General features: G+C 46.7%; 1 long non-coding RNA gene across 1 annotated transcript; it reads right to left on the reverse strand.

The window, feature by feature from the left end:
- Positions 1–287: 287 nt before the first annotated feature.
- On the reverse strand, positions 288–3,397 carry LOC129213224 (uncharacterized). The gene is made up of 3 exons (XR_008579392.1): positions 3,242–3,397; positions 1,347–1,517; positions 288–1,086 (listed from the first exon to the last, which is right to left on the reverse strand). It is a non-coding gene; the product is annotated as an uncharacterized LOC129213224 (long non-coding RNA).
- Between the last annotated feature and the right edge of the window lie 9,069 nt (positions 3,398–12,466).

Here is a 12,466-nt window from a genome sequence, read left to right on the forward strand (position 1 = left end):
GGAAGGGAGATAACTCTTATCAGCATGGTGATAAAATCTCTTCTTTTGGCAATCTGGCCCCTTGCAATGGAGAAGAAATGGATGGGGCTACAGAGCAGAGCTTTTGTTAAGGTTTTCATATGATCTAATACTGCAGGAACTATATGATTATCAATTGACTTTTCTCAGATTTAAGGGAGAAGTCAGAAACTAGGTTCCTGCATTGTCACAGTGTATAAATAGCCCTGATGGAAGCATAACAGGAGCTCATTTAGGTTTTAGCCAGTACAGCAAATGAAGGACTCAAATATTTTTATTAAAAAAACATAGGATTTTATCCAGCTACTCTTGCAACAAGCTCACTAGCTTCTGTTTAATATGTGTATAATGACAGCTACCCATGCTTCAGGTGGATCACAAAACTCACCCTAGATCCAAAATGGTTCTTTCCATTCTCTGCAGAGAGAATCTTTTCCTTTTAACTTGAAATTTGCTATCACAGATTTGATTGTCTGCTTAAAAAAAAAAGAAGAAGAAAAGTGGCACATTAACTTGCAGAGAGAAGAGAGGAGCTAAATCTGAGACCTCTTATCTGAATCTTCTCGATGCCTAAGTGCTGGATAATTGGAATTGCTGTCTGAGCCATAAACGTTGTTTTGCTCAGATGTTGCTAACCTCATATAGTCTTCTCCATTCTGCTTTTCTAGCACAGCAGAACCCTGGTTCTAGGATCTCAAAAGGTACATGAAATCTGACCTTCAATGGAGAGAGATCCTACAGAAACTTCCTATAAGCCAGCAGGAGATAATTACTTTGCAAAATGAGAAACCCACTCTCTGGAGTCTGGAGCTGTTCAGAAGCGAAGCATCACTCAGCCAAGCCATGTGGACCAACCTTCCCTTAACCAAAACTTTTGACAACCCTAGTTCAAACCCTCCCAGCCACAGGACTTCCTATCATCAGGCGGGTCTTCAGGAGGGATGTGTGAATTAGTCACGTTGTTGTTAATAGCATTTCAGGAAACTGGGGCTATCTGCTATGGTCCTCCTTGTCTTGTGCTGGTTCTGCGTGCATCAGATTGGATGGGTGTGCAGAGCTGGACTCCACCTGCAAAACACATATATGAGTGCGTAAAGAGGAGTAACCATCAGCAGTTGCTGCTGTTCAAGACAAGACAGCTTTCCCCACAGATACCTTGTTTAGGTACTGCCTGGAGGGGAACTAGCGAGGACTCGGCAATTCTGAACATCAGCTTACGTATTTAGGAACTTATGTCAAATGCCTTCTAAAAAATAGCTAAAAGGTAATTTGACAGAGAAAAATGGGGAGATGTGAACAGCTGAATCTGTTCTCTACCACTGACTCACCAAGGGACACGGAGCAAGCCATCTTATTTCTCCATGATTCAAAGACTCCTTTGTAAAATGAGGCCGACAGAAAAGCAGGCACCCCGTTTTCTGTAGCGCCCTGGTTTGTCCCTGTCCCTTCGTGTCTGGGTGGGCTGGGCTGCGCAGGAGCTTTCAGTTCAGAAGAAAGGCCTGTAGAGAGACATCAGTGTTTGTTAACCCATGCTTTATAATGTCCTGACATCTGGAAGGGCAGAGCAGAATCATTATTGTTAGGATGATGACCAGTGCTTCCCTTATTAAGAGGAAATTAAAAATAGGAAGTGGTTATAATTATCATATTGGACACCATTCCAGTGGCATCATTCTCAACAGGCTGTCGGGATTATAATGTAATAGCAAAGTGAATGTCATCCTACAATTCTTTTTTTCACGGCAGCACAAGTGTGAGCCAACAAGATCCTTGCTATCTCCTTCCCCGACATCCAGCCGTGCGTTTCCCAATATGGCTAGCTCCCTCCTTCTCAGGTCCATTGTAACACTAACAAAGGCAGCCAAGTGGTATTGTTAGCATCCAAATGATGGAAGGGGACACGGAAAAAAACCCCTCAGCATCTCTAGAGATGAAAACAATAATCTTGCACCATTCTAGAGGGGAAGAGAAGAATTTTTCAGATAAAGATTTATCACCGTCCCCGTCTCCTGCTCTAAGGCAAAGAGCTGTTGCCCATTCCAAGCTCACTGGTTTTACTTGCTGTTCCACGCAAGGAAGAGAGAGCTCGCCTTTGGAAACTGCTAACCTTTCCCTGCATGGAAAACCAAATGAACGCACTTTGTTTGGGAAAGGCTTGCGCTGGGATTCATAATAAGCTGTCGTCGACGTGACAGACCTTGTTATTGACGTGGAGCCAAATCTTGAGGTCCTTGCCTGAAGGATCAGAAGGATTTGACCCCAGGACTGTTATTAGCCTTGACATCACCAGCTCCTGACATGGGATAGTTTTCCAGTGAACTTGCTTGAGAATGTTTAGAAATGTCAAGTGGCCGAGCCACGAGGACACAAGAACGAGAAGGTGTCAAATTCGCCCAATTGAACGGGAGAATTTCAGTCCTCCCCCTTGCTCTCGTTGGCGATGGCAGCGCTGCTGACAACGTATGTCAGGGTTACACTGCGTTATCAGACCTCCTCTCAGCCCAGGCATCCTTTGTCAGCACAGTCCATGTGTGAGATCCCTGCTAAGCGAGCGCAATGGGGTCCTTACGTAGGCTCAGAGACCCGCGAGAGCAGTTTTTCAGCACTAATTGTATTGTGGTGGATGGAGCTTGTACCAAACCTGTTTAAGCAAAGGATGGACGCTGTGTAAGCTGAACAGAAGCCTACAAGTTCTGGTTGTGATGTTTTGCCAAAAGAAATCTGGTGTCACGTCACACTAACTGACAGCTTCGAGGGTGGAGAAGGGCAGAGAAGAAGCCAGATAGCTGTGGGCACCGACGTACCGCTCTTGATGTGCAGCAATCCCCATACGTTTACTCTTACTTCATAGAGGCAAGACCTCTGTGTTTGAACTCTAGCAGAGGAAAGGCTGTGTGTTAGTTAGAACCTCTGCCCAAACTCTTTCTCCGTGCTGGGAACAGCTACTGCAGTCTCTAATACTTGCAGAACAACTCAGCTCACCACAGTTTAAACCAAACTTCTCAACAACTTTTTCCATTCTCCATTGTCTTCATTGTGTTGAGTGCTGCCAACTTTCCTTGGGTACATCCACAGCCTGAATTATACAGTAAATCTTACTGCTGTGCTCATGGACTCAAGCCACCATTCTGGTTGCTGACACTAGTCAAGGTCTAACAGGATCTACCATTCATGCCTCCAAAAACCTTATACCATCAAGATGCCGTTATTGAGTGATACTCACATTGTTTCATGCAGCTAAAATCAGTTCCACCAACAAAAATGATAATGGGCCAGCATCCATATCGATCATATATCCACCCATCTATCTTGCCATCTCTCCACAATTTCCGTAATCCTTGAGAGCACCACTTGTTAGTCTGCTGCAGGAAGTCATCCAAAATGCTTTAAGATCCCTAAATTAATCATGGAGGATTCACCTTCCTTTCCATCAGGGAAAACAAAAGCTTGAAATTCAAGGGGAGGGCTGAAATCTACCCGGCTGATTGGCTGGAGGATGCCTTCTCGCCCACACGTCCTGCTCGGTAACATTTCCAAATATTTTTGAGCAAGCTGAAAACAATTGTGTTGGAGGGGCAGAGAGGGCCTGCTAATACCCTATCGGTTTCACATTCTTAGGAGAGTTCCCGGCCCACCGATCTGCTGTCCTATATCAGGCAATGAGCCTTCAGCTGGAAACTTTACCCTGGCCCTACCTATTGTCCAATGTTTTCCTTCCTGCCAGATGATTGGAATCACACCAGTTGTTAATTTTACACCTGCTGTTTGTGAATATCCCTGGGTGACCTTTCCGACAACAGCTAGCACAGGGGATTTCTCGGTGGAGAGATGCACATACATGCATGCGGGACCAGATAGGAAGGGAACAGGAAGGGGCCTCCCGATGAATGATGAGGGATTAAAATAGCTCTTGCTGGGGCCATAGTGGGATATTGGACAGCAGGAATGATGAAGCGGATGTTTAAAACAGAGTGAAGTGTCGATCTAAGCACAGAGGGCAAAATACTGTTATCAGATCCCTTCCTCTTCCCAGCTCTCTCCTTGTGCCCAGTTGGCTGAGCAATGCCACCCCCAGAGCTTCTTACAAAAGAGGAATGTCTCCCTGAGACGCTGAAGCCAAGGACTGGAAAGTCGGAAAACTTTTTCATTTGGGAATCTGAAAGGATTACCTACCCTACGGTCCCATTCATCTCTTCCTTACCTTGGTGTAACTGACCTTCATGCCATCTCGGGAAGGTATTCATCACCCCAAGAGGGATGTGTCAGTACAGCATGAACAGGAAAAGCCATTGGCTTCACAGTCCTGGTCTGAGGAAGTCACAGGTGCTCAGATATCACTGTGACCAGCTTTAATACTCAGATTAGGTTAAACAGATCTAGCCCACATTAGAACTGCTGCATTAAGCGCACTCTGGTTATTAAAAATGATTTATGGGGCCAGGGATGGATCAGAGGAGAAACTGGCCATGGGCTGTAGCCAGGTCACCTCGACATTTCCTGCAGCAAGCTGGTACTTGGCTGTAGAAAGTGGAGCTAGTATACATGTAGGAGCAGGAGACAGCATATTTCCCTCTGAGGGAATACTGAATATTGGATAAATATCTCAACGCAGCGGTGGATGTCTGCTGAGTGGTAGCAGATGTTCAGGGACAGGAGCTGTCCCTCCTGACCCTTGTGGAGGAGAAATCACTGATGTGGATATCAACACGATTCTGTGTGTATGCTGCTCAGTCACAGACCTCCATCCTTCCTGGTACAGCAGTGATCAGCGTGCCAAACAATCCCACTCCCAGCGATGTCAATACGCCCTTTCACCGGAGAATGGCTGAGGCTCCAGAACTGATTCTGTTCAGAGATGATGGGGCGAATCTCACTGTTTGCAAAGCTCCTCTGCCCTCTAACCAGGCCAAGCACAACTCACATGGAAAAAGCCTTCTCGGATCTGAACCCCAGGTCCCAAGCAAGCTGGAAGAGCCTGGGGCAGCAGCTCCCAACTCCTGTAACTTGTCACTGTAACAGGATGAGGGGACCCCGTGCTGTTCTAGATGCCATCTTGCGAGTGAGGCTCTTACCGCATCTAAGTTAATGATCAGCCCCACCGTATCTTGTGCAAAATGGTAAACTCAGAGAGTTGGCCACTTCCCAAACTGAAGAACAACATCCTGACAATCTAAACTCCCGCTGTAGTTTTAACTCCAGAAAACATTGCTCACATCTTCTCCTGCCCAAATGTGGAAGACAGGACCGTTTCTGCAGAAAACCAGTCTACAAGCGCCAGATGCCTCACAGAAGAAAGGATGTCTCTGACTAATCATTTTGCTATGGTATTCTTGTGATTCCTTCTTCTGAGACTTTCAGGCCAGCAAGCCACCACTTTCTAAATACTCTTGGCCAGAAACTCACTCAAATGCATCGACAGCTGCAAACAGCGTGATGGACCACGGGCAGCATCGGAAGGGGTCTCCGTGTCACGTATCTCCAAACCCCTGGAAACCGGGGGGAACAATAGTTGTTATCCCAAAAAAATGATTCCTCAGCTAAGCGAAACCCATCTTTGAAGACCAGGGATTGCAGATGAGCTTCTCTCTGCATCCTCACCGACATGCTAACAGCCATCTGCATCTCTGGATTCAGTCCTGTCCTTGGCCAACTCAGTTTAAAAAAGGTTTTGTTTTTCTTGGGCTGTTTTTGTTTACAGCCTCTTGACCGAGGCAGAGAGTTCACCAGCAGCTGAATGCAACCCAGGCTCTCCCAAGTGTAAGTTCTCCAGTGAAACATCTGGTTACAAGGCAAGGTCAAATGGGCCTGAAATGGGAGAGGGCCACAGACTCTCCACAGAGACCAGCTGGAAAAAGAACAGGCTTTTCTGGGTATGTTGGAGCGTTTGGCTGGGAAAAGGAAAAAAAAAAAGAGAGAAAGAAACAGATACTGCAAAAAAAAGAGCCAGGGATCAAGAGGCTGGTTCTTTTATTGGTTAAAAATCAAGACCACCCTGGTTGCCACATGAATTGCTGAGTCTTACTTAGCAGGAATTCCGGTTGTTCCCAAACAGACAGAAGGTCTCTTCAAGTCCCTCCTTTATACATATTTACCAGTGTATATGTGTGAATTTCTCTATTCCCCACCACCCTGGAATTACCTCAGACACACACCTGAGGCAGAAGACCTTCTTCCCACTCTGCCCTTTCTATTATTTACCTCTCACAATTGCACCAGAGCTGGAAGGATCACAGCCCTGACTTGCAGCACACTGCAAACCTTGGTCTCGTAGCTCCTTAGGACAAGGACCACCCAGTTGCTCTGCACCGCTGCTGCCCAAGTCAGTGTCAACACAAATAACAACATTGTTCATGAATGGTGCGAGAGCTGCTGGGAACCAAAGAAACCATTCAGGAAGCCTACAGAATGAACCCTTCCACCCAGCCCCAGGGAATGTTAGCAGCAATCGAACATTTAGGGTTTCCTTGTTTTTAAAAAAAGCCTCATTCCTCAGAACAAGAAGCAGGAAAACCCCCATGTGAACCGAATGACCAACCAAGCACACAGAACACCTACCAAGAGAGAAAGCTTATCATGGAGACACAGTGGGAACTGTTTGGTGAGCTGGGATTGATTCATGGACTACCAAAAAATAGTGGAAAAGACCATATTCACATTATGGTGTTTCTACGGCATAAGCTGACCAGCCATAACAACACTAATCCTTAGTACATGATTTTCAGAGAGAAACGAGTGAATAATAATTGTCTGAGCATGGGACCAAGCACAATTTCTGAGCTCTTATGCTTCCTCCTTTAGGGACCTTCACTAAATCTCTCAACCTTTTTGTGCTGGAGCATCCTTCTCTAAAAGGATAAGGACAATAGCAGTCACTCACCTACTTCACCGGGTAATGAATGATTCAGATAGCTCTCATCGACCTCTTCAAGTCCTATACACAATATCCGATGTGTCATGCAGCAGTTCGCATCAGCCAGAAAGCTATCGTCTCTTAATGGGACTGAGTTTCAAGGGTGATGGACAGGGCAAAGCCTGTGGAAGGACCTGGCCTCTGAAACTTCTTCCTCTGGCATCTCTGTCCCAGTCTCTGTCCAAGCTGGGACTGGTTTGCAGAAGGATCCACTTTCCTGTGGAGCGAAGTACGGGGCGGGGGGGTGGGGGGGTGCAGAGCGTGCGACTGACATTGCACCAGGTCACGCTGGAATCCGGACGTCAGGGGCAGAAACATCTTTTGAGGCACAGCACATCAGCTGCTGCCTTCATGCACCAGAAACAAAGGACTCCAAATCCGAAACTGGAAGCCAGCCAAAATACCAGAAGACCGTCATGGTTCACATGTGCATAATCTGATGCCTAATTTGCATGCACCGCTTGTGTAGCTTAATCCCAACTTTCCAGAGGATGCTGTCCCATCCCTGATCCCATCAGCAGATGGACTACATCTGCCCAAATGAAAGCCACAGCTTCACCCTACTCAGATTTTTCCCACCAAACTGCTGGATGCAGCTGTTCCCGGCCTTACGCAGTCTTTGGTCTGGATGCGGAGATATTCTTTCACAAGCTCGTTACCACTTCGGTCACCCTTCAGGCTGCCTGGACATGAGCAAGCTCTGATCTGGAGTCACTGTGCTCCAACGAACAGAGTCAGCACTTCTGAGCACATCGTACTGGCTAGCGTTTGCCTGGCTTGGAGCACAGATCCTGTGCAAAAACCCGCACAGACCAGCCGGTTATTCGTAACAGTCCATAAAGGGCACATCTGGTCTGGGGCTTTACTCAGACACAGCTGGGAGTGCAAATGCAGGCCATTGCTTGCTTGAACACAAACCTCACCTTCAAAAACTTCTTTGCAAAAAGCTAACCACGTGACTTTTTGCAATTTTCTGCACCCCCTCATCTGTAGGTAGGATCCAATGAAGAGATGTTCGCTGTGACCCTCTGGTGTCTGCAAATCGTATCGGAGGGGTAAAATGGAACGTGGTCCCATGCTTTTCCCAGAAAGCCTGGGGGACAACCCAAGACACATATTCCATCCCCCAAATAACAAGCAATAACAAGAACACAGAGAATCACACCCTTACTCCTGAATTAGTGCCTCCCAAAATGGAGCCAGTGACATTAGGAAAAGGTGTATTTGCAAGCCCACAGACTTAGATTTCCTAGGAGAAAGTGAATAGTTTAAGAGTAGGTAAACCCAATTTAAAGCACTAAGGACGCTCATGTTGGAACCCATTGCAGAAACTGGGCTTGAGAAGCAACAAGTAAAATGTTGATTCATCCTCGTCCCTTTCTCCTGTCTTTTCTCTCACAATGGGGGAGAGTCCCTCTAGAAAATCTCATCTTGTATCTTTTAGTTGTGATAAAATAACCCTCCAGCTGCCTACCCCAAACCTACCTGCGAGTGCACTAAAAGCAGAGTTTTGTCATAACGTAAAGGGTCAGATAGTTCCCCTCTCCATTTATTTACCTCCTCCAGGTGGATTCAGGTCATTCCCACCCTCTCCTGGGCAAAAAGGCTTCTTTACTAGTTGAAGTCATACCAAAGTAGCCAGCAAGGTTTGGCGAGGCTTCCCCTCTCTCTGCTGCCAAGAGGGAGTGAACCACACTGACAGAAACTCTCTGGGACTTGGGCATTTTTCTTCCTCTTCCTTTCAGCAGAAGTGTTTTGATTAAATCAGTAAAACCATTCTTTTTCTCTGGAACGCCTTAATTTTATTTTTCTTACTTCTAGCCAGCTTGAAACATCCCTTCCTAGGTAACATTCACCACACCTGTCTCAGAAGCCAAACCTGCTGCGTCCCCGCACCCAAGCAACAGAGACAGTCCTGCGCAGCCAGAGCTGGTACCGGCTGGGGAGCAGCACTGAGCCCATCCGTGTCCCCCCCGTCTCCGCAGAGAGCTCCTGCTGCCCTCCGGTCCCGGGAGCTGGCATCCTCCAGCACTGCATCCCAGCCGGGAAAGGTCCCTGCCCCGCTCCCCGTGGCTCTCAGTTAGGAAGCACCATCCCTGAGCTGAGAACAGGGACCCGTGGGAACACCTCCATCGCCTCCCCGTACCAATTATTTAAGGGTGCCGTGGCTGGGCAGCCACCCGAGGTCAGTTGTACTTCCATGGGCTAGGATCGCGCTCCCGGATGGCAGCGTAGCCAGCCCTTAGATTGCACTGGGCAAAATCCTGAACCAGGGCAAAGGTCCTTAAAGCTTGTTCCCTCTCTAGTTATTCACAGCAGGGATAAGTAAGGCCTCATCTATAATCACCTAAAAACATCACATGATTCATGCTCTCACAGTACAACAGCTGAGCACGCTGCAGGATACGCAGCAACATACATTGGTGATGCACCATTACACACTTTCCCATTGCAAGCCCTGTTGAAATGCTGCCATCAAATTATTTCAACTGATCAAAGTAGGAAAAAAAATAGAATATTAAAGCCCCAGATAACAAATTAATAAGAATAAAAGCATGTAGGTGAGAATTAAGAAGGCATTAACATTCTGATGGCATCTGCTGCCTAAATTAAACTACAGGGAAAAAAAATGAGTTCAGCTGACGCTCAGGATCAGGACAAATAGTTCTCAAATGGAAATTACAGTTTTGAAAATTATGCACCAAAAAAGGATCCAATTTAGGACATTTCTGATTTGTGAAGTTCTTTTTCCAGGTGGGGATCTCAGGCTTGACTGGAGGGCTGGCAACATGATTGGCAAGATGCTGGAGTCACTCAGCTCCTGCATCCCGCCGCAGGACCAAAGTGGCCCATGGCCCTGCTGGGCCACTGTCTTGTCACCTCTCCGGTCCCTCTGGGGCTCTGTCCCCTTTTGGAACGGGACCATACAGATATGGCGTGTAAAGTGCGTTTCGTTCGTGCAGACACCAGCATGGAAAAGGAGGAGGAATTAGGCCTGGATTGTCAAAGGAGCTCAGTGTTAAATTATGTGGATAACTGCATCCGTAATTTACATGAGCAGTTACTGTGACAACTAATAGTGAACGTCATAAGTAGCCAGTTGAGCATGTAATGACCTGAGTTATATTCACCATCATGTCTCTTTGGCACACGAAATTAGGTGTGCATACACATTTTGCATGCCCCAAAGGACTTCTACCTCAGTAAAGAGCCTTAATTTCACAGCACGAGCCTGATCTCAGCAGACTAGCACGGCACAGACAGTTTATGCAATGCAAAGAGCTGGCACAAACTCCACGGCCCAGGTCGGTATGGATCCTCAGACAGCTAATTAATTTTTACTGCTCCTTTGTGAACTGTAAATTACCCTTCATTTCCTAGATTTCTGTCCCATTTTTCGCCCGCCTTTCTCTAGTGAAGCAGTAAAAAGGGAAAAGTGCCAATAATGGGCTCTCGTTGTGATAAAAGCAGCCACGACTCACTCGCACTTTGAACAATGCTCAGCTTATGACCAGAATACAAAGGCAATTGGGTTGCAAGAAACTGTCGAGAGATGATAATGACTTTTCCTGGAGATGGGAGAATACGAGGAATATTTTTAAAAAAGAGGGGAGGGGGAAGTGTCCGTTTTTGCAGGACAAACACATCCAAGTTTTTCTCTTGCAGAGGGTTAAAAACAAGTTAAATAATCATCACTTAGAGACTAAGTTCATCAGTATTGCCTGCACAAGAGCAGAGGGAAACTGCTTACAACGCTGAACTGCTAACAGCCTCCCCTTCCCACTCAGGCAGGAAAGAAGAGCCTCTCTCCAAGAAAAAGTGACCTTCAGACCACACACACGCCGGAGCCTTTAGAGAGCAGCCCCTGAGCAAGCGGTGCCGGAGCAAGGATGGGCGGCTTGTTTTCAATACTGCCGTGACCCTGTTCAAAGGCTGAAGCTGCTGATTCTGTTGAATCCGGATAGCAACACCCCGCCGAGGAAAGACCTACTAGTACATAGAAACCTGCCAAGACACGGTTCCAGTGTACATCCTTTGCGATGCCACTGTCATCCAAACCCGTTACCTCCAGCCACATGCCTACGAGAGGCAGAAGTAGCTGTAGGGAAGAGATCAGAACACACCTGAGATGAACTTTGTATAGGCTCAGCTGAAATTCAGGACAGCTTCAGCACGGTGAGAATCGCTTCACCCTTGCATCAGGACACCAGTATTTGCGTTAAATCTGCGGACAGCAAAAAGGTATTACTGGAATTTTCATGTGGTTGCATCTAGCAAATGCCCCTTGAAAGGCCATGGCCACAAGAACATATGGAAGATCTCCGGGTCCATGCTGTTGGGATGCTGCAGGAATGAGAACACAGCATTGCTGGGGTGCCTTTATGGGGCCTTTAGCATATTAGACACTTATATTGCAAAACACCACATTCCTCAGCTCTGACGGAGCCTCTTTTATCTCAGCTGCAGATTCCTGAGTCAAAATCGCTGCCAGATGACTGTGCACAGTGAGTTAACGGCCACAAAACCTGAGCTTCTCTTGCCTCAAGTCATTTACCCGTAGCATCAATGACGTTATCATGTTCAGCCCATATTTACTACAGCTACAAACTGATTCAGAGAAACCTGGAGTACAGGATTAATCATTACTCTTGGGATGTTGAAAATGGATACCAGAACGGACTTCCAAATTAGGTATCTAAAAGTCCTGCATCTCCCAGGAGAGCCCCATTACATCTCCCTACTTGTTCTAATGGAATCTATAGTATGTGAGCACGGCTTTGCCTCCCACAAGCCCTTCCTGCATAATTAGCCCCAGCTCTGATTGCTGCTTTCTGTAATGGCTGGAGAGCCACTTTCTTCAGGCTACTGAGATGCAAAGAGGAAATGTTTATTGCAAAATGCAACTCAACCACAGCCAGTGGGTCTGGGCCATGGTGGAGGGATACAGAAATGGCTGCTGCTTCTTTTTTTTGCCTCAGAAATAGAACTCACTAAAAATAGCAGTTCCTCAGGAACAAGACTGCCTGAAAATAGCTGTTTCTCAGGAGCAGGGCTGGCTGCTTCTGAAAGAAGTAGCTATTAATGTATAATTGTCCCTGAGGCTGGTTTCTGAGAAAATGCTGTACATACAGAGGGCTGTAAAGAGATATGTTCACAGGCAGGAAACACAGGCACCCCTCTCTTGTCAGAGGTCCTGTAAACTCCAATAGCTCACATAAATGCATTTGGTTCACTAATCTGAGGCACAGTTAGATCCATCATGGCACTGGGAGGTATTTTCCTCCGTACTGGTTAAAGCAGCGCTCTGGGATGCTGTTATTATCTAGCCCAGTAAATGACAAAGCTTCCATCAGCTCTAACCAAACCTACACTGGTTCTTCTCCCAGAACTGAGAAAGCCTTACAAGCAAGAGCCAGCTTTGAAACTCCAGCACTCTCTTTCCACAGAAGGTCCAAAAACTTTGTTGAATTGCAGGTTGTGCAATATACTTCCAATTTCCTGCTCTACTCAGTGCTTAGCGTTTTCTCATGCAGATGC

This window comes from Grus americana, chromosome 15 (assembly GCF_028858705.1).
Source record: "Grus americana isolate bGruAme1 chromosome 15, bGruAme1.mat, whole genome shotgun sequence".
Lineage (NCBI taxonomy): Eukaryota > Metazoa > Chordata > Aves > Gruiformes > Gruidae > Grus > Grus americana.